The 26,939-nt window shown below is 43.1% G+C and overlaps 2 protein-coding genes across 10 annotated transcripts in view; both read right to left on the minus strand.

Annotated features, from left to right (window-relative positions):
- The window catches only part of NEXMIF (neurite extension and migration factor), a 243,365-nt gene extending 223,100 nt beyond the window's left edge, over nucleotides 1–20,265 (minus strand). For 3 of the 8 annotated variants that reach the window (XM_065556592.1, XM_065556596.1, XM_065556593.1), the window contains exon 1: nucleotides 19,759–20,184. The gene's annotated coding sequence lies outside the window, so the exon portion shown is untranslated. Of the gene's footprint in view, nucleotides 1–19,758; nucleotides 20,185–20,219 lie in introns of those variants that run through there. The other 5 variants (XM_024106770.3, XM_042851039.2, XM_042851037.2 and 2 more) reach the window with 3 other exon arrangements.
- A 2,681-nt stretch (nucleotides 20,266–22,946) lies between these two features.
- The window catches only part of ABCB7 (ATP binding cassette subfamily B member 7), a 99,771-nt gene continuing 95,778 nt past the window's right edge, over nucleotides 22,947–26,939 (minus strand). For both annotated transcript variants that reach the window (XR_006174628.2, XR_010590278.1), the window contains one exon: nucleotides 22,947–24,102. The gene's annotated coding sequence lies outside the window, so the exon portion shown is untranslated. The remainder of the gene's footprint in view (nucleotides 24,103–26,939) is intronic.

The following is a 26,939-nucleotide window of genomic DNA, read 5'->3' on the forward strand; positions in this document are numbered from 1 at the left end:
CTGTATGTGCTATGTATTGATTCTGATTTTCTGTATGTGACACTCTATACCTCGGGGGAGCCCCCTGTAACCCCCATATTCCGCATCTATATATAATTGTGATATTGCATATAGAGTATGCCTTGCAAGGTATCATGGGAAAGGTTATGATCAGCTGAAACCCACTGTTCCATCTAAATATGTATATCATCAACACACAAGCAGTTATGAGATTTTGTTGTATGGTTGTCACTAAAATATGCTGTGGGTTTGGGAAGCCCCGGATACTAGCTCCCCAAAGACAATAACCAGGGGGATAACCAATGCCTGGGCGGGTGTCGAACAACCATCAACAGCCATTGTCCAGCAAGGGAGCTACAATGCAATGACTCACTTGCACAAGGCCACACCAGGGGAATTGCTCAACCTTGTCTGGTGACTCAGCAATGCCCACCAGACATGCCTGGACTTGTGTTCTCCAAGCACATGGACTAAGGGTATAAAACAGAACACAGGGGCCCCATGCTTCGCCTTTTCTCCTCACCCCACCTATGCTGCAAGCAACAAGGACACTTAGAAGACTGAAGACTCTGACAGAGGAGACTGGCCCAGGTTTCAAGGGTGAAACCTGTGTACTATGAACTGCAATATCCAGTGGGGTGAGAAAAACTGCTTAATCTAGATATTGCCCAGTCTAATAGGGTTGAGAGGTTAGACTACATGCTTATATTTTATTTTGGTAACTAACTCTGACCTTTTACCTATCACTTATAATAATCTACAATCTATCTTTTCTAATCAATAAACTTATTTTACTGTTTATCTTTACCAGTGAGTTTACATGAAGTGTTCAGTAAATCTGTTTAGGTTTACAAAGGCTGGTGTATATCCACTTTCCACTGATGAAGTGGGCACCAATTAATAAACTTGCATTGCTCAAGAAAGAGTCTTGACCAGTGCAAGACAGTATATTCCTAGGGTACGAGGCTGGGAGTTGGGGGCGATTTGGCTGGTGCCTCTCTCTCTGTGATTCCTGAGTGGCTCTAGGAACATTCATGCAATCTAGCTGGGTGTGGGGCTCCACGTGCTGTCATGCTGAGTGATAACAGCACCCGGAGGGGTTTTCTGCTTGTCACTAGCAAAGCATTGTGAGAGATAACCCAGATTGGAGAGAATACTGACTCTTTCTGCATAGATCTGCTAACAATATTTCAGTCATTTTTCCTCCCCTACACTTCTGTTTTTTTTTTAAATCACCCTGTCTATCTTTAGTTCTGGGACCCAATTAAAGTCCCCTATCACAAATAATGTGAGGAGCAAGACCTAACTAGAAATTATTATTGAACTGATTTTTTTCATTGGGAGCATACAGATTTATATAAAGGTAATTTCTCATCCATTTATAATTCCAAAGACAAGTATATATCTAATACAGACCTCATTTGATTTTTTAAAAAGTATTACAAGCCTGATTCAACACTGCATTACTGTAGTCTTGCACTAGTATAACTTTCACTAAACCAGTGTAAAATTGGTGTAACACAGGGCAAATCCAGTCCTATTTGTAATGGGAGATTTATTCTGATTAGGTTAGCCAATCCCTCTGTTTTCTCTTACAAACTGCAGAAGATACATTTCCAATAGCTGACTCTTCTTCAGAGATGAGTTTCTCACCTTCAATATCTAGATGCAACTTTTTAAAGGTAATTTGATATCTCTTCCCCACCTCTAGCCCCCCTTGATTGGGTTATTAAATCTATTAACATTCAAGATACTATTATATAAGTACTGCTACTCACCATTATGTGGTAGAATTAGAGAGAGAGCTATTAGAATCAAAGTTTGTCTTGTTTCCTCTAATTCTCTGATATGAACTCAGATACCAGGGAGAGAGAAAACCTTTATCAAATCATCTGGAGCTTTTAACAGTGGAGAAAAAAAGAAAAGTGGATAAAGGTTCGGGGGTGAGGGGGGAGTCAGAGAAGTGAGCACACAAGGAAAATGAAAAAGTATACTTTATATATATTTGTTAGATAAAGGGATACATGATACTTTTTTCTCCCCTTCAGGGTGAATAAATTACTCTCTCATCCCTAATTTTGTTCTTGTTTTCCCAATCCTTATATTTTATCCTACCCCTACCTCCCCACTTTAGAACTTTACAATCTGAGTAGGATCAGGCTTGATCAGTACTTAAATGGGAATCCACCACCCAGCCTGAATGCTACAAAAAGTGCTCCTCTCTCATCTTAGGCTGAGAACTGGCTCCTCCCCAGATTATTTTCAGGTACCACTGCTGGAAGTGCCATTTTTCTCACATGAAAGTGGCCCTGACCAACAGTGGTTATTAAAAAGACCTCTGCACCTTTAACGGGAAGAGAGAGCTTGTGGTTAAAGTACTTCATCAGCATCTTGGAATTAAGCCAGACAACCCCTTGTGAGAAAGGAAACATTTCCATTTTACAAATAGGAAAATAGAAGGTCAGAAAGTTTTACAGGCCAAGGTTTTCAAGAAGCCTTTGATTTTTTCAGTGTTCAGATGCCCAAGTTGAGATGCCTTGGGTCTGGTTTTCAGAGGTGCAGAGCACTTGGAGCTCTCATTGACTTCACCTGGAGTTGCATGTTGTGACCACAGATAAAAGTCGTATACAAAGTGTGTCTAGTTGGGCTCACAAAAATTAGGGCACCCAACATCTGACATTACTTTGGAAAATGATGACCTTTAAGAGAGATGCCTAAAGTCACACTGAAAGTCTGTGGCAGAGTAAGAGTTAGAATGCAGACCTCCTGGCAGGCACTCCGGTGCGATAGCCACAAGGCCATTACATTTACATGCCTCTTAGCACATTTATTTCTCAACTTTTCCAAAAGGTTCTGCTATCACTGTAAGATCTTTAAGGCGTCACACAATGTAAATGCATTCTTTAAATAGGCTTACTGTAATATCTATCACATATTCACTTAAGTGAATCTCACTGCATAAATGAGCCATGGATAGCACCCAGTTAGGGAATAAGTAACTACAGAAGTAGCAGCAGCACAGGGTTTTTCACATCCCACTCACCTTTCAATTGTGGTTCATAGACTTCTGTAGTAATGACATATTACTGAATGTTTTGATTTTCGAGCACAGACTTATTACAAATTCATACTGCATACTGTATATGGAAAGAGCCAAAGGATGCAACACAGAAGTAACAAGAAAAGGCGAGGAATCAACACTAGCATGAGAAGAAACCTTTTTTTCAAAAGGAGAAATTGAAAACTGTATATTTTGAGGTAATAGATATATTAGTTATAATACTTGGCACTTAAAGCACTTTTCATCTTCAAAGCACTTTACAAACTTTAACCAGTCTTCACAATACCTGTGGGAAGTTGGTACGTAAGTATTACTAATTTCGTTTTACAAATGGGGTTACTGGGGCAGAGCAGTTATGATACTTGCCTAAAGCCACAGACGAAGTCAATGAAAGGGCTAGGATTGGAATTCAGGGATTTCTGGCTCTTATGCTCAGACCACTGAGTGATGTCTCTAAGTATTAGATTTATACCTCCTCCCACAGCCCTCGTCAGTTTATCCCCACCCTGCCTGTCCAATACACTATCACAATGCCAACTCCAGCCTTTGTTCCACCAATGGCCCCAGCCTCGATCATCTACTTCTCCAGCAAACGATTATCGCTTTCTCACTTGCCGCCACTCACAGGTGGGAAAAGCTCCCAGTGAGAATCCATAAGCCACCACCTTCTTGCCCACCTCAAAACTCACCTCTTCTGTAATGCATACTGGAAACTGCAATCTGATAACAGCTAGGCAGGTGGAGAGCTGTGATCACTGCTACCGATAGCTAAGAACTGTGCACTTTCTATTACATTATTCATTAATCTGTCTCTCCTCTCCCACTCAGCCTGCTTATCCACCTAATCTACCTGTTCTGTCCTGTGTTTTTGGACTATAAGCTCTTTTCTATTCTATATGGGTTCTTATATTGTGCACTCATTGCTGTAGTATCTGAGTGCCTTCCAGCAGTGTATTAAGTAATGAGACTAATATCTGTCACATGTTAATTCTCTCATCCTCTCCCCGGGGGAGAAGTGTGTGCAATGGCGGATTTTATATAAATACATTGCTATGTATTTATTAGAGAAGGCAAGGTAAAAGAGATCATATAATCATAGACTCATAGACCTGGAAGGGACCTCAAGAAGTCATCTAGTCAAGTCCCTTGCATTAATGGCAGGACTAAGTATTACGTAGGTCAGGGGTCGGCAACGTTCGGCACGCAGCTTGCCAGGGTAAGCACCCTGGCGGGCCGGGCCAGTTTATTTACCTGCTGATGCAGCAGGTTCGGCCGATCACGGCCCCCACTGGCTGCGGTTCGCTGTCTCGGGCCAATGGGGGCGGCGGGAAGCGGCACGGGCGAGGGATGTGCTTACCCTGGCGAGCTGCGTGCCAAACGTTGCCGACCCCTGACCTAGACCCCTGACAGGTGTTTGTCTAACTGAGTTTTGCTCTTAGAACAGAAGGTGGTGAGGTTCATTCCACAGTTTTAGGCTAGCCCACAAGAAAACTCTGTCTCCTGCACAAACTAGCTTTACCTTTATTGTAGAAAGTTCCACTATTCCAGAGGAGCAAAGTTGTTGACCACAGTCTTCAGCATGGAGCTCTGGTTGATCTTTTAGATTCCCTGGGCATAGGCTACTGAGTGCCTTGAAGAGAAGGATAGAGACCTTGAACTTGATTCAATGTTCTATGATAAGCTAGTGTAGGGAGCAGAGAACAGGTCTGATGTGCACAGAGTAGACTGTGTTCTTGAAGAGATGCACTGCAACATTCTGTACCAGATGGAGTTTTTTAACTGCTGATGTCTTCATTCGGGTATATCGCATTGCTGCAGTCCAGAGGAGAGGTGACAAAGGCATGGATAACTGAAGCCAGGTCTTTATTCAGCAGGATGAATAATGGAGATAGGAGGAAGCATTATTTTTTGGATGCTGCTACATGAGAGCTTAGGAAAGGAACGGAATCCAGGAGCACTCTCAAGCTATGGACTGAATTGACCAATTGTGGTTGTGTACCTTCAACCAAAGGAGACTGCATCATGGCTTAAAATGCTTCAGAATGTTTTCCTCTGCCCCACAGCATAACATCCATCTCGCCTGCGTTCAGCTTCAACCTTAGAGGCAGAGACTGGTGTTCGTAATATGCCTCCCACAATGGGGTTCAACCTACCTGTGGTCTTTAGGTGCTACTGCAATATACAAGTTAAATGAATAATAAAACAACATTTAAACAAAAGGAGCAAAAACCTAGCCATGAACCTCAAACTAAGATTTCGGTCAATCTCTAACAATAGTCAATCAAATCTACAGTTATTGTGTTACATCGATCCTTAACGTAACTCCACTGAAGTCAGTGATGCCACACAGGAATGAATTTGGCCCACCACTTGCATTTAGCCAAACAATTGGCTATATACATATAAGACATATGTATAATACACAACGAAAACTGAAATATAACACAGATAGTAAATAGATTTGTCAGAAGTGTTACCAGCCCTAATCAGCTGATTATACACTCAGGAATAATGCTATTAAAATGGATAAGATCACCCACCAACTACAATCACAATCTTCCCATGTCCAAAAGCCAAGATCCTCTTCAATTAATTGTTTAAAAAAACTGCAATTGTTAAATGTAATTTTCAGCTAGCAGGGTTCCCCCTCCCCTTAATATATTCCATTCACGTGTATTCCCTACAGTACCTGACTGGCTCAGCAATTTTCTCTCCCTTCCACATGTACCCAGACATTAGATTTTACACCTAATCCCATCATATAGCTCCCCAGGAGAACCCTGTTAGGCAACTGCCATTTAAATGAGTTCTGAGTAGATTGTTCCTTTGCTCTACCTTGCACCAAACCATGCCTTGCTCATACATGTAGGGTAGTCCCACTGAAGTCAGTGGAACTATTTATGAGGATAAGTCCAGCAGAGTTTGGCCCATAAAAAGACACCTCTGGCAAGATGTGGGCGCTCTGTCTTCATATATAAATTTATTTCATCATACAACACTGAACTGTTTTAGATAGATTTAGATAGGAGAGAACAGTTTCCCCACATTTGTAGCACAGTTTCAGCTGTTAAAGAGACTGTGAACTTTCCTTTAACACACATTTAAACTGATACAACTTTAATTAAAAAAGTAATTTTGAAAATTGCTTGTGCAGTGTGCAAGGTGGTGTTCAGACAGCATCTCTGATCCCTGGAGTTCTGCAGCCTTGAGTTTAATAAACTGAATTTTCAAAAAGTAAACACAGCTTCACATCAGCATGAACCTTCCATTTTAGACAAATATTTTTCAGCTATTTCTTTTTATCCAGGAGATGGAATTTTTGCTCCACCCCATCCACTTCACACTGTGCTGTAGTTCGCTACTTACTGGGGAGCTGGGCATAAGGTTACAATAGAAAAAGTATTTACTCAGAGTCTTTTTAAGACTCTGAGTAAAAGACTGTCAAACTGTAGCTTCACCTAGCTACCAAAACAGAAGCCTTGCCTTTATCACAATGATACAAGCAGCCAGCTAGGGTGCCCTGTACCACACACAAGATCATAAAGTTGACACCCTGACCCAGTCCAAACCCTGGTTATATAATAGAAAGTCCATTGGGAACCTAATGCCTACCCATCCCTCCCATGCCCCCCCTTGGCGGCTGCACAGTCTGCAGGTGCTTCTTTCCAGCCTGCTAGTACTGCTATAAATTAAAGTTTACATTGCTTCATTTCTTGTTTTCAGGGGCGATAATTTGGCTGGGGAAAACTAAGGCAGTTTGCTCCAGGTAAAAGCTAGGCAAAAATAATTCCTGCTCAAAGGAGGGCTTTTGTTGTTTTTATCACTGGTTGTTTTGCTTTGTAAGTATTTTTAAATAAATCCTTTCAATTACCTGCAGCGTATCAAGAGTGCAAAAGGATGTCTAATGAATGAAGGTTTATTTTTGCCATCAATTTATCACAAACAATTTAGGATAGGCAGTATACCCAACAGAGTCCAGGACTGGGGCAAATCAGGACTTCTGGGTCCAATTCATGACTGTGCGATTCTGAGTAAATCATTTAACTTTTCTGTGGCTCAGTTCTCTCACTAACAAATTAGGTTGGGGTGGGTGGTAAGGCTTACTTAATTTGTGTTTAGAATTTGAAAACCTCCACTGAAAGGTACTGAGCTGGAAATACCAAGTATTTAGTTTTTAAAAAACAAACAAACATTTACCATTTTCACACATTTTAGATTTTTTTTTAATCTTATAAACTTTTAATGCTATTGAGAACACCTAAAAGAAAGGGCTTTCTGTTTTCAAATCTGTTCCGTCTGGCAATTGCAAAACTGCATGTAATTTTGAACCCACACTGAGTTTCGGTCAATTTTTAAAAGCTGTATTTCTTAAGTCAAATCCACAATAGGTAAGAGGCCCTTTGAAATCATTTATGTACTTTGTTTTTAATGACAGAACTGTGCATGCTTAAAGTTCACTACTGCACAGAGGCAGTAATTTATCATCCTAATGTAACTTACTTTTCAATATGATTTCAGAATCTGCTATGAAGTTTGCTTTGGTAGAATTTGTCTCTCGGGGAATAAAATTAAAGAAATGGTTGATTTCATACTATTATGTATATAGCCAAGAATTCCAAGTTATGGGAGGAGTGTTATTTTGTGCAAGAAAAAAAAATATGCTGAAATTTTTGTGGGTGAGGGGTAACAGAGTTATCTTCTAGAGGGATACCCAACACAACTATCCTGGGATCCGAAGGAGAGTATTCCTCTGGTTCCAGTACCCTCCAAATGTTTTAAGCAGTACACAGTGTTCTAGCTATAAGACTTCTCCAGTCTTTAATGCTCCAAATTTAAGAGCTAATAGCCCCTAAACATGGCAAAAGGGTCTTTCAAGTTACTAATGAAGTTCAGAAGTATAGTAGTACTTCAGAGACTAATGGGTTACTCAAGTATTGAGAGTTACCACCTCGACTTTTTATTTACTTGTACTTGAGATTTAAGTGCGACTGTACCAGTTGCATTCACCACATGCACAAGCTTAACACAGTTGAACATACTGCACACACTGTAATATCCCCTTTTGTTTGAATGTCACTGAGTAGAAAGAATATTGGCACCAGAACTCACGTGAGGCAAACTGCCATCGGCAGAATTAATTTTGTGGTTTATTACATGTTGAAACGGGGAAAGGCAACCCAAAGGTTTCATATAAAATTTAAGAATTACACAATCAGTAAGCATTTGGAATATGATTTGTGCGCTCCACCATGCACAAGCTTATTGATCAGTGCACAGATGAAGACTTTCAGTACTGTATTGTACAGTCAGTGCTGAAGTATAACGATGCAGTATTTCCTTCTCCTGCCCTGTCACCAACACTGAAATTTCTGACCTGCTACCTCCTTGAAACCCCTCTACCTATTCCTTTTCAGTAGCTTTCTCCACCCCATTCTTGTGTCTCTCCTCTTCCTATAGTTTCAGAAAATGGATGGCAAAAGGTCAGGGTTGGTCTTGGGTGCATATGAAGATAAAAAGCTGATCACAGATTTTTTTGTTCAAAATCTCTAGACTTTTTGTGGCAATGATAACCTCCAAAATCTAAACTGATTGCTATGGTTGAAGGTTTAAATCATGGCCTTCCAAAATCTGTCCTGGACTAGCCTTTGAAATTCTGAGCTATCTGTAGCTGAAGAGGGGGAGCTGAAAAATTTACTACAGTAGCACCCCCCAACATCCTAAAAAGACTATGTGGGTCTTTTTGGTTAACAGTAATAAAACTTCTGCCAGTCGTTATTGCAAGGAAGATTGGGATGCCACAGAGTTTGCTTAATACATTAATCTGAAGTCAATAATTCCACAGACCAGTCACCATGTCAATCACAAGCTAATGCTATTTGTAACTCTTCATCACTACTAATAGCAATCTACCTGCCAGAGCCCCTAAAGAGCAAATCTCACATCACATTCTACTGGCTAGTCGGCACTATTTCCTAATCAATCTATAAAGCACGAGTAAGACTGTACACAAGTAGCAAATTTATATAAATGTGACACTGTATAAAATACAATCTCTACATTGATTGTAGACTTGGACCATGGAACTCGCCGCTATGTTAGACATCATGGAGCTGAGAGGAATTAATCAAACTGATCTAAAAACTTACCCTTTTACTGATCTTTTCAAAACAGATACTTTCTGCAATACAATGGATTATCTAGAAACTAATTTAAACTCAATAAGGCTAGTGTTTATAATAAACAAAATAGGAAAGGCCAGGGTTCAAATATAAAAAAGTTAGGCAAGGGAATAAATTAAAGAGATAGAGGCACAATAAATAAGAATCATCTTATTGAAATCTTATTACTAGATCTCAGTCAAATGACCTGACCAGAGGAATAAGACAATTAGGTAGGTAAAGATTACTGGGATAGGAGAAGTTATTTTTTTCTACAGAGCAGCTGATCAAAGAAACTCTTTGAACTCCATTTTATGCATGAAGAAGACTAAGATTTTGTTGCAATTAAAAACTCACCGACTTATACAGTAGTTGCAGCTGATGAGTTTTAATGCATCTTGTCATAGCTGGTTGGACTCTTTTTCCTTTACTTCCGTTAATCTTTAGATGTTTTAGGTTATTAATAGTCACATGTTTCAATATTATACATTAACTGTTCTGTTGGAATCATCACAGAGTCTGCTATATTTTTGCCCACATCAGTAGTGTCAACTAGATGTTGCATCTCAACATTATCTAATTATATCGCAAAAATTTACAACACACTACTACACAATGGATTTATTTTAAAAAGACAGAAGACCTTGATGTTATATGGGGCCATTTTAAAGTAAAAGTATCCAACTAGACACTATGAAGTCACTGCACATTGGTCCAACAAAAACAGTGTGGTCAGCAACAAATTTTTTAAAATATATGTAAACAGAGGGATAAGTGGTCAGGACACCAGAAATACCCCCTCACGTTTAAAAACAAAATAAACAAAAAAGTTAAGTGCCACAGCATCTTTTGGACTCAGAAAATTCTGACACTGCCCTCTCTAAATCACTAAAGGCATATTAAATACCAATTATAGATATCTGTCCACCCAATATTCAGGTTTAATTAACTAGCTAGCTGTGACTATGCTATCAAATACACCCACAATTATTTGTCAAAAAATTCCACCCCTACTCTATTATTTGCATTAACAAATCTGACACACTTCTTAAAAATCAAACTCTTAATTTTTACTTGCTCAGCTATCAGAGACAGCCAAGAGGGACTTCTGTTTAATATCTCATCTGCAGGACACCACCAGTCAGCCATCGGTATTGCACCAAAATGTCAGCATGAGCCTTAAATCTGGATTTAGGACTTTAAGCCATGACCTTGTGGCCTGTAGAAAACCATGCTACCAACAAAGCCATACTGACACTTCATTCCTTTCATCTTTGCTAATTCCCCAAACATTAGGGTTACCATACGTCCGGATTTCCCCGGACATGTCCTCCTTTTGTGTGCTAAAAATAGCGTCCGGGGGGAATTTGCAAAGCTCTCACAATGTCCGGGATTAGCAGAGAGTGGCTGGGAGGGCTGCAGGGAAGTCCCGGGCTGGACTCGGGAGCAGCTGTAGAGGAGCCGGATCCGCCCTGCATTCTGAGCCAGCAGCTGCCTTGCAGCCCAGTCCGGCAACACTGTGCAGGGCCAGACCGGGTTTTGTTGTGCAGGGCCAGACCGGGTTTTGTTGTGCTCGGGAGCTCAGCCACGTGTCCGGCTCGGCTGCACAGAGCCCAACACTCTATTCTGAGCAGCAGGGTAAGGAGGTCAGGGGGCAGGAAGGTTCTGGAGGTGGAGGTCAAGAAACAGGGGGGGCTTTTTGGGGGCAGTGGAGAAAGTTTTGGGCAGTCAGGGTACAGGTAGGGGGTAGGGTCCTGGGGGGCAGTTGGGGGGGGTCTTAGGAGGGGGCAGTTAGGGGACAAGGAGCGGGGGGGGGTAGGGGGCTGGGAGTTCTGGGGGGGAGCTGTCAGGGGGCAGGAGTGGAGAGAGGGATCGGAGCAGTCAGGGGACAGGGAGCAGAGGGGTTTAGATGGGTTGGGAGTTCTGGGGGGGGCTGTCAGGGGGCAGGAGTGCGGAGAGGGATCGGAGCAGTCAGGGGACAGGGAGCAGAGGGGTTTAGATGGGTTGGGAGTTCTGGGGGGGGGCTGTCAGGGGGCAGGAGTGCGGAGAGGGATCGGAGCAGTCAGGGGACAGGGAGCAGAGGGGTTTAGATGGGTTGGGAGTTCTGGGGGGGGGCTGTCAGTGGGTGGGGAGTGGTTGGATGGGGCGTGGGAGTCCCAGGGGTCTGTCTGGGGGTGGGGGTGTGGATAAAGGTTGGGGCAGTCAGGGGACAAGAGGCAGGGAGGCTTAGATAGTCCTGGGGGGCAGTTAGGGGCAGGGGTCCCAGGAGGGGGTAGTCAGGGGACAAGGAACGGGGGGAGGGTTGGGAGGTCAGGGGGGGGCGGGAAGTGGGAGGGGCAGGGGCGGGGCTAGGGCGGGGCTCCTCCCGTCCTCTTTTTTGCTCGCTGAAATATGGTAACCCTACCAAACATACACCCTTGTTTCAGTGAAGCAGTTAAAGAATTTGTTGTAGTTATTCAACAACTATGAAGGTCAGATATCATCCTGACTGGAAAAGTCCCTCCACCCCCAAGGCTGCATGTGTTTCTGCTTGTTTGAAGCTACCAACTTAGGTCACAGGGGGAAATGGCAGTTAAAACAGAGATTTGGAAGGAATCTAACTGACCAGACCAGAAGACCTGGCTATTCCAGCAGATGGGAAAGAACCAGTCTTGATATGCAAAACTAGTAGTTTCTGTTAAAATGCTAAAAATTAAAACATTAAAAAAGAGCTTCAATAACACTTCTGAAGAAAAAAAATAAAGCTTTGGAAGCTTTAGATTTGAAGCCTCACAAGCTTCTTATGAAAAATGCAAGCTTTGAAAAAACTTCTGAAGATTTAATATTTTTACTTTGGGTTCTTCTACTGCCAATTGACTATTGATGCTGTAACTAATAAAAAAATAATTAATACCAATAAATAGGCTTTTCATAAGGCCTCAGCTCTTCTTCCCCATCACAGACTCCAGTTAGTCACTTGTGCATTGTACAGGAAACAAAATCTGTGGACTTTCTAGTTTCTACTCTTGGCTGTTTTGCACTGTGACTTTCATGTGCAAGTGCCTCTGGGAGAAAACTTTGAAGGGTGGGAAAGAGAATTTGGCCTTTTCCAAGTTTGTGGCTCCAAATGCAGCTCTGAAACACTGTATGGCATAACAAACAAGAGAATTCTATAATACTGGGGATTTTACGGACCACATTTTCAAAAGAGCTCAGGTCTCACTTAGGCAAGTAAATATACAGATTTTCAAAAGAACTCAACATTCAGCAGCTCCCAGTGTTCCACATGGAAGCTGCTGGGTACTGGATACCTTTGAAAATCTAGTCATTTACAGGGTTGCACGTGAGCCAAATTCTATTGAAAATCTCTCTCTAAATGTGTGCATGTCCTCACAACTGCAGCTCTTGCATGAGAAGTGCAGACCACCTCCTCTCTGTACACTTACAGCACCACCTCCTCTCTGTACACTCCAGAAATAATTGCATCATGATGGTAAAACCCACATATGTATAGAACTTCTAAAAGAGTAGGGTTGCCAAATCTCCAGGATCGTCCTGGGGTCTCCAGGAATTAAAGATGAATCTTTAATTAAAGATGATGTCATGTGATGAAGCCTCCAGGAATACGTCCAACCCAAACTGGGAACCCTATAAAGGAGAGAAAGACTGGAAATGTCTCCAAATACTAATCATATTTCCAAAAACCCCATTGCTCCCCTCCTGCACTAGGAACTATAGAATAATTTCAAAGCTCAACCATAAAAAAATCCCACAAAACAGTAAATACCACTTTCATAAAATTAAACAGTAACTCCACCATTAAGGAAATCCCACATGGGATGAAGGGAACATGAAAATATTCTGTACAGAAAGGGTAACAATGTTTGTAATTATAGATAGGGCTGAACCAGAACACCTGATACATAACCTCACCATTCTGCCAATGGGAAGTCCAGATCCATCTATGAACTAAGCTTTGCAATTCAGGCCACTGTGTAACAAGCCAAACTGGAAAACAAACTCTTCCACCTTCTGAGGAAGTTCACATCTGAATTCAAACTTCACTTAGAGATAATAAAGTGTTATTACCACTGTACAAGGCACTGGTGAGACCTCATCTGGAATACTGTGTGCAGTTCTGGTCTCCCATGCTTAAAAAAGATTAATTCAAACTGGAACAGGTATAGAGAAGAGGTACTAAGATGACTAGAGGAATGGAAAACCTGCCTTATGAGAGGAAACTTACAGAGCGCGGCTCATTGAAGCTAACAAAACAAAGGCTGTGGGGAGATACGATTGTCCTCTATAAATACATCAGAGGGATAAACAGGGAGGGAAAGGAGTTATTTAATTTAGGGCCAATTTTGGTACAAGAACAGATGGATATAAACAGGCCATCAACAAGTTTAGACTTGAAATTAGGCGAAGGTTTCTAATCATCAGAGGAGTGAAGTTCTGGAACAGCCTTCCAAGGGGAGCAGTGGGGGCAAAAAACTAATTTGTTTCAAGACTTAGCTTGATAAGTTTGTGGAGGAGATGATACTATGAGGTTGCCTACAAAGGCATATCGCCCAACCATGACTGCTATTAGCAAATATCTTCAACAGTCAGAGTTGGGACACTAGATGGAGCGGGCTGAGTTACTCCAAAGAATTCTTTTCCAGGTGGTCTTGTTCGTAGATTTCACCCACATGCTCATGATCATCTTTGGAGTCAGGAGGGAATTTTCCCCCAGGTCAGATTAACAGAGACTGGGGAAATTTTTGTTTTCATCTGCAGTGTGGTGCGTGGGTCACTTCCTGCTTTGAACTAGAGTAAATAGTGGATTTTCTGTAACTGAAGTCTTTAAATCAAGATTTGAGGACTTCAGTAACAAAACAAGAGCTAAAGGTATAAACCTCCATGCTTCAGGGCAGAAGCCAACTTCTAACTATTTAGGGTTAGAAGGAAACTTTCTCTGAGGGCAGGTTACCCTATAAATGCCTATTGCATGGTTTCTTTCAGCTTCTTATGAGGAAGCTGGTTCTGGCCACTCTCAGTGACAGATAATGGACTGAACAGATGGACCATAGGCATGGTATGGCAATTGGTTATATTTATATCATTCAAACAGCTGCAGCAAAATCACAATATAGAAACAGAACAATTTTTCATATACCTAGAATTAAGCGATTTTACAACCCTCCAGATCTCTATAATCATCTCATGTAAAATACATACAGAAACACCTTCAATATGCAAGCAGGCCTAAAGATTAAATTAAAAGTTTTAACATGATCTGACAAATACGCTGGATGAAAGATATCCTTTGCTACATATGCTGAATGAAGACATTGCTACAGAAATATTAGAGACTGACTGGTCTAGCCCTTGCTATCTGTCACTCAGGAGACATCCATTTGCAACAGAGTCACACAAATGCAGTCTTACCTAGACTGTATTATTCCCCTGGAATTGCTAACAAAATATATCTAGCACTACTATCTAACTGTCCAAAATGTTACTCATCAAAGGCAACTCTATTTTGTTATTTGTGGGAATGCCCCATTATGTATAATTTATGGGTGCACGTTCAAAACTGTTTTATAGAAATGATGGGTACTTCAATAACTTTCACGCCAACTCTATGTTTGTTAGGGATCAGCAAAGCTAGTAAAGTCACTGGGTGTGAAACTGACGTTATCAACACATTTACACTGATAGCAAAACAGCTTGCCCTCAATTTATGGATATCTTATGCAAAATCCATGTATGACATCTGGAAACCAGAACTAATTAATTACCTTAAACTTGCTAAGCTTAGCCACTCGCTACAGGACAACACAACTCATTATTTAATATTGTATTGCAGCATTATCTAGCAGCCATAAGATCAGGGCCGGCTCTAGGCACCAGCAAAACAAGCTGGTGCTTGGGGCGGCACATTTTTAGGGGCAGCATGGCCGGCACCAGAATGCCGCCCCTAAAGATGTGCCCCGGCCACCCTAGCTCACCTCCGCTGCTGCCACGGCGCGCGAAACAGCTGATTTGCACGCCGCTGCTCCCCCTCCCTCCCAGGCTCTCAAACCTGGGAGGGAGGGGGAGATTCCGAGCGGCCGCGGCACGCGAAACAGCTGATTTGCGCGCCGCTTCTCCCCCTCCCTCCTAGGCTTGAGAGCCTGGGGGGAGGAGGCAGGGCTGGGGATTTGGGGAAGGGGCGGAGCTGAGGCGGGGCCGGGGGTGGGGTAAGAAAAAATGGGGGGGGGGGGTTGCCAAAATTGTTTCTGCTTGGGGCGGCAAAAATCCTAGAGCCGGCCCTGCATAAGATGAAGACCCCGTTGTGCAAGACACACAGTACATATAATAAATAAGACAAGCTCCTACCACAAACAGCTTGCAATCTTGGTATATCATGAGTTAATAGCAAGAATGGGGGGAGTGGGAGGTCTGACAAGGTATCAGTGAAACATGGTTCACCTGGTTTTATGCAATATGGCTCATTTATTCACTACTGGATGGTTCCACAAAATCAAGAAACTCCTCCATCTTACTGTATATGCATGGGTACCGATTGTAAAACCAATCCCAAACTGGGATAAACTACTCCAGATCTACAACAGACTAAATATACACTCTTCTCCAGTTGAGCGTATAAAACCTTGTAATAAGTTAACTATTTCAGAGTTATTAACCCCTTACTCCTGATTCTTAATATATTTTGATAATCCCTGAAAACGGTCATTACTAAGCAGCAGTGGAAATTTTATTTTGTTTTTTTTCCACACAGACTACCTACCTACCTTAGGGTTTTAAACTTCAGCCCACCACTGTAGTATCTGAGTACACACCACATAAAACAGATTGGGAATAGCAAGGTATTAGCTGACTTCATGGGATCCCTGGCTCCTCTCCCTTTTGGGGATAGATTTTTGGTTGGTTCATTTGTCTGTTTCTGGTTGGTTGGTTGTTCTTTTTGATGGGTGGGGAGGTAAGAGACTGGTTATTCTTTTCTAGTTTGGGTTTTTGTTTTGACTGTAGGGGACTACTGGCGGGAGTGTTGGTGGTGTGAATGTCATTCTCACAAAGGCTCTCTCAGAGTAGAAGGTTTTTCAGCATTTCCTAAAAATGGTTGGATTCTTGATCTGTCTAATCTCGTCTGGAAAGTCATTCCATAGGCTGATCCCCTGAACTGAGAATTCTTTGTCCCCATTCTTGTGTGCTTCATCCTTGGCTTTGCATGCGTGTGACACATACTCACTCTTTTATTTTCTTTCCAGACATATTTTGGACGGATAAAAACAGAAAGATTACACACACAGAGAGATATTTGTTTGTGGTTCATACACAAATATCCATCAGGAGTCATCATCTCAGGAAGGGAGTATTCCATAAAAGTACTGTCTGCCTTACATTTCACATATATACTTACTACTACCTGCTTTGCACCAGCTTGAAAAGTTCACGTCTATCCGTCAAGACCTTTTTCACTGAAAAGACACCTCCCAATCCAGAACAATACCCACATGCATCTGACGAAGTGGGTATTCACCCACGAAAGCTTATGCTCCAATACCTCTGATAGTCTATAAGGTGCCACAGGACTCTTTGTCGCTTTTTACAGATCCAGACTAACACGGCTACCCCTCTGATACTTAACAATTAGGAAGGTTAGCTAAGCCACTGTTATAAGCAACTTGGTAAGGTACAGAGATGGAAGCTTCTTAGGTTGCGGGGGAAACGTGAATGGTGAAGCTGTTCTCCTTTTTTGTCTTCCTTTTACATTTCTGTTGTGTGTAGAAACACTTGAACTGGCACTCTTTATTTTCAGCCGGATACACAATTTGAAAGATATTGTACTGCTGTGTAGGCCAACTAGGGTCTGCCATTCTTCCTTAGTAGCACTTTGGGGGAAATAATTATTCACAAAAACTGCCATCATAAACAGAGAAACCAAAAATCAATGTAGCTGTGTATGGACCATTGCCACTGCAAAGCAAATACTCAATCAAGACATGGATCAGTGAGAATTATATCACCGGGAATCCTTAAGCACATCTTCGTGTATTTTTAATATCTATCTTATCACTTGCTGATCTCTCCTCCCCCCACTTCGAAACACACACATACATGCACCTTCAAGACCTCCCTTTTATCAGGGGTTTGGGCATAAGATTCATATAAACAGCAGGAGAGATCTTAAATGCACTACTAGGTTTATTGCCTTTTTTTTAAAAATAAAGCATTGGTGCATAGCAGATTTATTCATTGAACAGGTTGATTTATTTAACAGACTTGACATACGTCAAACCCCACCATGTGCTTACATAATTGTTATCCATTTAACAGGTCTGTTCTTTTGTCAAATATTTGTTTAAAAAGTGGTTCACTGAAGATTGCTGCCGTGTGCACAGTTCACATATTTTAACAAATGTATTCTTGTATTAGGTATCAGCTGAAGTAACTTAATTGCATCCTCCCTGCTTGAGTGCTGTCATTTCCCCCTCACCCCATACCTAAACAAACAAACAAAAAAAAGTGTGTGTGAGTGTGCGCGCGTGCAGGTGCATACACAACCACACACACTTTCTAGCAGAGATATTTTGCTGTTGGCACAGTGGTTACTGCATTACCATACTGTTCCACTGATAACAGCAGGTACCTAAAAACACAGCGAACACAAATCTGAATACCAGGATGTTGATGGATGTGAATAGATTGCAAGCAAGCTGACCAGAGAGTCCAGGAAGGGGCAAAAAGGATGAACAGACCACCAAGTACGGATGGGGGAAGGCTCAGAATAGATTCCCAAGGCCAAATAATTTTAAGATTGCCCTCTCACACTTACACGTCTTTCCTCTTCCTCAGCCCGATACACACACACAAAATCCTTTCACCTGGTGAATGTGTACTCTACATATTTTCAGCAGGGGGTAAAATACTGGATAACATTTAGAGACAAAATATACAGCCTTTGCTTTAGTCACTAGTCCATTAGAACTGGTTTGGGTTACTATATTGCAAACGTGCCATTTTCAAATTGCACAATTAATTTTGAACATCATGGTTTAATTTTTTTTTAAATCAGATATTAAAAACAGACACCTCATATAGTACACTTAGTAAGCAAAATACATTACTGTTGTCACTCTTGCACAAATGCACAAGCAGTTCAGAACTGAAGACACTGAAATAAAAATATATGAGCCCAATTTTCAATTGCTCACTAGACAGATGGTTAATTATATTCACAGCCGCATTTTTCACTGGGATAGAGTTTCAGACAATGAGCCAGTTTTATTTGATTAGCCAGTTTTCTAGTTTAATATGTGAAATGACAGTTTCTTTAGTGCTTTTTTGTTCCTTGCTAAAAATAAGGTTTCTGTGTAAATTCTTCCACCATTCAAAACCTCATTGCTGTAAATAAAAACCTGGTCATATGTTAACCAGTGTGTAAGTAGTGTAAGGAAGACACAGAAAATACAAATGGCCTACAGTAGTTCGGATGATACTGATTTGTAGAACCTTTTTCCTCCCACTGTGGAATATTTTAGTTCCTACCAGAATTCTCATCAGTGTTGAAATGCATGAAAATAAAGTAGCTTACATCCAATCTTTTTCAAAGTGCTTTAAAACCATATTTTTACCAAAATTTAGTTTACCAGAGATTCAGAGACAAATTAAATACTAGAATACCCAATAGCAAATATATTTGCTAAACAGTTCCCTGTAAACACAAACAATAAATGTACTAAACAAATAATAATAGATGCCCAAAGACAGAAAGACTTACAACTAGTACACTGTCGTGTAATTTTTAAAATAAAAACTTCTAGAAGTATTCAAAAATTCAAAGGACAAATTTGGGGCTGAAAAAAACACAAGTCTAATTTCATTCCTAAACTAGTAGTTTCCACAGCAGAAAATCTATTCATTTGTGATATTCACACACTTTCGATGACCCCCGAGCCTTTGACAATTTGATCCAGGTCTCTCTTTTCTTTCCCCTCAGAACATGTATTAAAGCAACTAATTAATTATTGTAAGTCTTTGCCCTAAATTCCACTTTCAATATTTTAAGAAAAGAGACATAAGTCAGGAGCAAAAGAATGGAGACTAAATATTTTCCTCTCTGGAAAATTCACCCTGGATTGATTGGAATGGGGAGGGTTAAACTTAACTCATGCCCCGCCACCCCCCAAGTCGCCTTGAAACCTTCTCCGCTTTCCCACTGCTCACTAGATACACAGCAAAGGTTGGAGGAATTTGATTGACACAATTTATGTTTCCCTCCTGGCAAGAGACGGCAACAAGACAGACCTTTTCTCAAACATGCAATTTCTAATCATCATCATCATCACCACACACACACACACACACACACACACACCCTATCGGAGCCGTGCAAGCAGCCGGCTGGGGGCTGCGTGTGCTTGCGCTATTCTCCCCGAATAGGAAAAGGCCTTTTCAGGCTGGCAGGGCTGAGTGGGGGCTCCCGGAGAGCGCTGGATCTCCTCCCCCCCGCCCCCCAAAGAGAAACTCCAGCAAGCGAAGCCCGCACGGCTGCTGGGTGCAGAGACTTACCTTGGCGGCGAGCCCGCGAGGGGGGCCGGGGAGCGTGGGGCTGGCTGGCTGGGGGCCACCCCCCCTGCCTCCAGCAGGCAAGGCTGGGGATTGCGGCGGCGGCTGCTGCAGTCACCGCCGCTCCATGAGCCCGGCTCTCCCGTGCGTGCAGGTGGACGCGCCTGCCTCCCTCCTCCGGGGGGTGATGGAGCCAGCGCTTCCCCGCGCCTCTCAGCGCCCGGCGCGGCTCACGGCAGCCCCCATGGCCCCGCAGCCATGCCGGGGACCCTGGCCGCCGAGCCCCCCCGCCCGCTCCCGCTTGCAGTCACCCGGCGCTTGCCGGCTGCCCCCTGCTTTGCTGCGGGGGGGGCGGGTGGCTCCCTCCTCCCCTCCGCCTCCTCCTCCTCCGCCGCGGCTGTTTCTTCCTCTCCTCCTCCTCCGCCCCCACCCAGGTTGCTTTTTCCCATTCAGAAGGTGCCTACAGCGCTGCTGTCGCCGCTGCCATTGTCTCCTCTGCCGCTGGACCGACTCTCTCCCCCTCCCCCCTCCCACCACCACCTTGCTTTCCCCGGGAGCGCGCAACGCGCGGCCACCTGTCATAAAGGGCGCGCACCCCCGGCGCTGCGGAGCGCGCCCGAGTGCTGGTGCACGGCAGCGGAGCCGGAGGGAGCGCGCGCGCGCGCTGCGAGGCTACCCCGTCTGGTTGCGTGAGCAGTGAGTGTGCAGCAGGGCTGTCCCCTGGGGCAGCGAGCGGGGAGGGCGCGTAGAAATCAGTGACTCACACCCAGAGTGGGGGGGAGCCTCAGGAACACAGTGGATCTAAGCCCCCGTGGGAACGATGGAGGGGAGGCTTTGCCGCACATGAGAGGATGGGGGCATCAGGCCCCACATGCCATGGGATTTTCCCTTGCTGCCCTCTCCAAAGCCCCTGCGTACTGGACAGTGTGCGCCCATTGCCGCAGGGCTGGAGGGTGAGGGACCTTCTCCCAGAAGGCTCCCCCCGCCCCCGTTCCATAAGGGTAGCTACCATACTTTGAGAAGGGCTGGCCGCCTCTTGGAAGGTGCAGGACAGAGCAGGGGCCCTCCCACCCCTCTTGGGAAGTGTGGCCACCTGAGGGGCTAGAGAAAGGTGTAAGGCAGGCAGGTGGAGTGCACGGCTTCTTCCTCTCAATGGGACTTGGTGCCAATTTGCATCACCCTCTCCTGTCCCATCTAGAGTTCCCTCACTCCTAGGTCAAAGCCCCTCAGTCCGCCCCTGCAGCACCCCTTGTTATACCACGTCTAGGCCCTTATATGCTCTGTGACTGCACCCCAAAAGGCTAAAGACAGCTGCTACTCCAGTTCTGGCCTTAGGGTGACCAGATACAAGTGTGAAAAATCGGGACAGAGGGTGGGGGGTAATAGATGCCTATATAAGAATAAGCCCCAAATATCAGGACTGTCCCTATAAAATCAGGACATCTGGTCACCCTATCTGGGCTCTAAATCAGCTGTGCTGCCAATGCTTCTCATTCTGATTTGTAGTATCCTATTCCACGCCTGAGCTCCCACACTGCTTTACCAATGTACCTCACCTTCAACCTCCACTCCAATTCCCACCCACCCGCCTTTCTGCCCATTCCATTTCTGTCCCTGATACAGCTCTGTCAATGCATCTCTCAATCCTAATTTGCAGCACCCTCTCCTATTCCAGCCCTGGATTCTCACCCACAGCTCTTCCAGCGCACCTGAACTCTGCTTTGAACACCCCTATTGTTTTTCCAGTTACATTGTTCCCCCATGAACCAAGAGTGCTACAGGTGTAAATTATGCCAGATTGCAGGGGTACTTCGTGAATTGTTTTTCCACAGGAGAAAGCTGATATGAATGCATTATTGCATCTCAGTATTTTTGATGCAAAACTCCGAAGCAAAGCTGGAAGATTCAGGAATCAAAATTAGCTACATGACGTCAGAATAAGAAGGAACTTTTTAAAGAAAACCCTATAACTGTAAGAAAGTGGATTTTAGGCAAAATAAAATTCCACCCTGAATTTTCAAATGGAGAAGTGAAAGATGCCAACAGAGCAAAAAGCAAAGTGTTTGTTCGCAAATATGAACGCTGTATGTGCTCTGTACCTTTAATTAAATAATAATTAATGGAGATATCCCATCTCCTAGAACTGGAAGGGACCTTGAAAGGTCATCGAGTCCAGCCCCCTGCCTTCACTAGCAGGACCAAGTACTGATTCTGCTCCAGATCCCCAAGTGGCCCCCTCAAGGATTGAACTCACAACCCTGGGTTTAGCAGGCCAATGCTCAAACTACTGAGCTATCTCTTTGTTTTGCTGTGTTGCAGATGATCAGTTCTGGCATCACACTTAGTTGAGGAAAAGGTGCAGACCTTGAGAGTGAATGAAGTCTTATTTATCAGCACAAAAGCTTCTTAACGGCCCCACCTGCCTCAACTCTGGCCTTGCAGGACCCCCTTTAGGGATGGGAAAGCCTTTCATTCTCCAAGAATTGACCTCAGTGCTGAGGTTGGCAAAGGAGCCAACTGTCATGATGGGTTTTGTGATATGGACACCTGTTCACTGGGGTAGGGTGTGGGATTTTAGCTCAATGGTATGATCCACATATACTGCTTCAGATCAGTGCAGGTAAGAACTGTGGAGCCAGAACCTAAGAAAGAGACCTATTACATCTATCAGTGTTCCTACAGCAAGGCCCCTAGCTCCTGTTGTTGTTAAAGATACAGAGAAGCTTACCGGAATTGACTTAGCCCTGTCCTTCACATATTGCAACATCTTGATTCCATAGAGTTATTGATGTCAGCCTCATATTGCATGTGACCTATGCAGAGTATCATTGCATATGGAAAGAAAGGAATCCAGAAAAAATGCATAAAGAGGGTAAATCAAGGTTTAAATTAAAAAAATATATATATACTCTGCAGTAACCACAGCGGTGGGTCTTCCAGTAAGGTAATTTGGATAAAAAGGGTTCTGGAAATGAAAATCCATTAGTCTACCTGCCAAAATCAGGAGGGACAACATGTTCATGAAGATAGATTTGAAACTAAATTAGGGACCTCTTGAAACGCAGGAACAGCAAATTGATGATATAATTATTATAGTACTTCTTGAAAGGGGTGGGAAGGTGGAGAGAGAAAATCACTCACTGCAAAAATGAAAGACAAGCATTATATAAAAATAGATAGGGAGGTCAATATTTCGTTTGTACAAGTCAACTTTTATTCTGCAGTAGTTCTTTTGCAGGAGGAATTACATGACACACTGTCAGGTAAAAACAACGAGGAGTCCTTGTGGCACCTTAGAGACTAACAAATTTACTGAAAACTGTCAGGTAGTTTGCATTGAACATTTAAGCACTACAAACGTTTATATGTGGACAAGAGATGGTTATCTATTAGGAATAGAAGTGTTATGTTGTTTTTTTAATTATCCAATTATTAATACATAAAAACATCTAAAATATGACATTTTACCTTCACACGTTCATTTAAATTAAGAGGCTGCTTTATTTTTCAATATTGTTTATCACTGTAAGTGTTCAGTTATGAGACCCTCTACCTCACTTTGTCACTAGGGGACAGATTTCTAAGAAGGTGCTATCGAGCATGAGTAAGGTTATTCTACAAGTGGTCCCATTGACTTCAGGGGGACCCTCTGTGGAGTAAGGTTCAACTCAATCGGAGTAAGGGTATAGGTTCTCAACCGGGGGAGGTCACAGACAAGTGTTTTTGGGAGATCATGACCACCCTGCCCCTTTTCATATTGCAAATTGAAGGAGGTATCACAGTATGGAAAAAGTTGAGAACCACTGAGAATCAGAACATGGCCCTATATATTTAGTTAATTTAAAATAGATGCATCTGTTTTCACAGGACCATGTAAATAGCTTCAGCACTATTAGCACTGAGAGTATGTGGCACAGACAGGCATCTGCAGCACTGATAGAGTCAGACACACAGCATATCCTGTAACTAATGCACTGGGAATTGAAGCATAGATTACTATTACAACTTCTGACCCACTGGGAAGTTTTAATAGGTAGAAAATAGGGCTGGAAATAAGCATTATAAATGTAATTAATAAAATATTAAGATATTCTCCAGGTTTAATTAAATCTTTTATTACATTTGAAAGTATGTTATTACCAACCTGTTCCTTACTTACAGAAGATTCTCAGTTTCCTTATTTCTACTTTTAGTTTTCACAAGATTCTACTGCCATCTTCCCACAATGGACAATGCAATATATTAAATCCAAACAAAACAACATTATGGTTGTGTTTTTAAAACACAGACGTCAGGCCCTCAAAATTGTGGTTCTCCTGGCATTTGCAGCTGGGGACCCTTGTGTATCTGTAGAATAAAAAAAACAATACCGCTTAGCCCCTTTGTGTAGTGCTCTGTCATCATAACACTTTACAAATCAACTAGCCTTCAACACTTTTATATTGCAAGCCATTTTCATGATAATTTTGTACTCATTTCTGGAAGCATCGAGGACGTGCTAGTTGTTGTACATCCATAAATGACTCTGTCCCCACCACAACAAGCTCACACTCTAAAAATGTTATCTCCATTTGTAGAAATGGAGGCAGGGGTGTTAAGTGATTTGACCAAGGCCACAGAGGAAGTCATGATCGGAGCTGGGATTAGGCGCACAGGAAGTCCTAACTCCCACTCCTGTGCTCAGTTATACCTCTCTCAAGTATTATTATTGTGCACCAGGATCAAGATACAGATGCTGTGGGAATCATAACTTCTAGTCCTCTACATTATGAACATTTGAAATCTCACCCATAAACTTGTTATTTTCTCCCCATTTAATTTCATTGATAGAAAGAGTTAAAGAAATATAAATATGAGTAATAAATCAGGAGCACTGCAGGGTCACAAGAGAAAAAAAGTGACAGTGCCTCTGGCAGTGCTCAGTAAAATAAATAGGTTTGAATTTGTTCATTAGATCTCTCACTCATTTCAAAAATGTGTTCTGGGGGGTTTTCACCCTCTATCATTCCCTGCCCTGCATAACTCCTTCATTTCCCTTCCCAGCACAGTCACATACATGCCGCTAACTTCAAAGTGGCATTGGAAAGAGACAAGCAAATCTGGCAGCTTCTCTGCTAGGTCATTCTGCCAGCAATTTCACATGCGCTGCAAAGGCACATTGAATGCTGGGGTGGTGCACCTCACCAAGCATGGAACATTTGCAAACAGCAACACTGGGTAACCAATATCAAATTTGGCAGTTATTGAACAACTTCTGTTGCCTTTAAGAATGAGAGAGAGAGATGATGTTATGCAGGGGAAGGCAGGTACCATGGTGATTAGCAGAGTATAACCAGCTAGATGAGGTTAGAGGCATGGGAAGAGCTTTCTTGCAGTTGAAGAGCTATGTTCCATTAAATAAACATTCTGCCTGGATCCAGTTTAGAAAATGATGACTCAGGTATTATTTAAGTATTCAGGTATTTACCAAGAACACAAATGCAAGGCTCAGTGATTATCCTCGGGCTGTGGATTCAGTGTAGCATCTTGGGTTTCATTCAGCCACAAGCTAATAATTTAAGATACTTCATTTACAATGTTACTGTAGTATTAGCAAACCAGCAGCATCTAATTCCACACAGCAGTCTGAGCAATCTTCAAAATTAACAATCTGTGGACGGTGATCTTTTATGTACTGCCATAAACGGATGTAAAAAGTGCAGAGTTTTGCTGGAAGCACAGCTACATGCCGTAGCTGGATATTAATTTTCCAGACTGTCAAATAAGAGACTCAGGTGTGAGAGCAGGATTCTGAGAACACTTTTCTTGGCAGGAAAAGACCAACAAAACTCAGAGCTAGGAAAGGTATCAGTGCCATTCACTGCTTCACTCTGCTCTCCTGACCTTGCCAGTACCATGCAGCTGCAACATGCATTGTTGTAGCCAGTAGCTACAAATCAGACTTTTACATCAGTCTTTGAATAGTTAACAATACCATGCAATTTTAAAATAAGTAATGTCCCTACTCATGCTGATTTAAATGTATGATACGAAGGAATTAAGCCCCTTAACTTCTATGCTCACTGAAAAAGGCAGTGAGGTTGATAGTGGAATCAATTTACCTTTCAAGAATTCTCCCTAAGTTGTTCTTCTAAATTGTATAGATGATGATTGAAATTCCCCAAAAGTCCAACTTTCCCCTCAAATAATCCATTTTCTTCTGATGTGTCCTCCTGCATACAGTTTGTAATCCCTAGACTTTGAGAATCATTGACAATTTTCATATCACCAGTTTGAAACAAAGCAGACTCTTTATTTTACAACCTTTTAGGCCTTCTCTACACTACCTCTGAAATCAGGCTAACAATAGCCGTGGTTACTGCTAGTACATTTCCCCCAACCAGTTGTGACAGAGCAGAATATGGCTGCATCAGATTATGGCTCCATTCTGTAGTCTGCGTTGAACACACATCTAAATTTACCTTAGGGCAGCCTATTGTAATGTCTTACAGATTGCGGGCTTGACCAGGATAGGTGCTCACACCCAGGGCCGGCTCTAGGCACCAGCAAAACAAGCTGGTGCTTGGGGCGGCACATTTTTAGGGGCGGCATGGCCGGCGCCAGAATGCCGCCCCTAAAAATGTGCCCCGGCCGCCCTATCTCACTTCTGCTGCTGCTGCCACGGCGCGCGAAACAGCTGATTCGCGTGCCGCTACTCGCCCCCCGTCCCAGGCTCTCAAACCTGGGAGGGAGGGGGAGATCCCAAGCGGCCGTTTCGCGCGTCTCCCAGGGGGAGACTCCGAGTGGCCGCGGCGCGGGCGCCGCTTCTCCCCCTCCCTCCCTCCTAGGCTTGGGGGGAGGAGCCTGGGGGGAGGAGGTAGGGCTGGGGATTTGGGGAAGGGGCGGAGTTGAGGCGGGGCCAGGGGTGGGGTAATTAAAGAACACGGGGGGGGAGGTGGCCAAAATTGTGTTTGCTTTGGGCGGCAAAAATCCTAGAGCCAGCCCTGCTCACACCTAATTGAAGAACTGTTACTGACCATCAAGACTGCAATCTGGGACATTCAACTTCGACTGTCTCAACTGCTGGCCTACCCCCAAGGAATAATGATTTTTCTACACGGGGGGGAGGGGGGGGAGAGCTTGCTGTGGTGGGGACAGCATGACAAGCAGGGGCTGAAGCAGGACTAATTAGGCACATGTCATGG

Source organism: Chrysemys picta, chromosome 9 (assembly GCF_011386835.1).
Source record: "Chrysemys picta bellii isolate R12L10 chromosome 9, ASM1138683v2, whole genome shotgun sequence".
Classification (NCBI taxonomy): domain Eukaryota; kingdom Metazoa; phylum Chordata; order Testudines; family Emydidae; genus Chrysemys; species Chrysemys picta.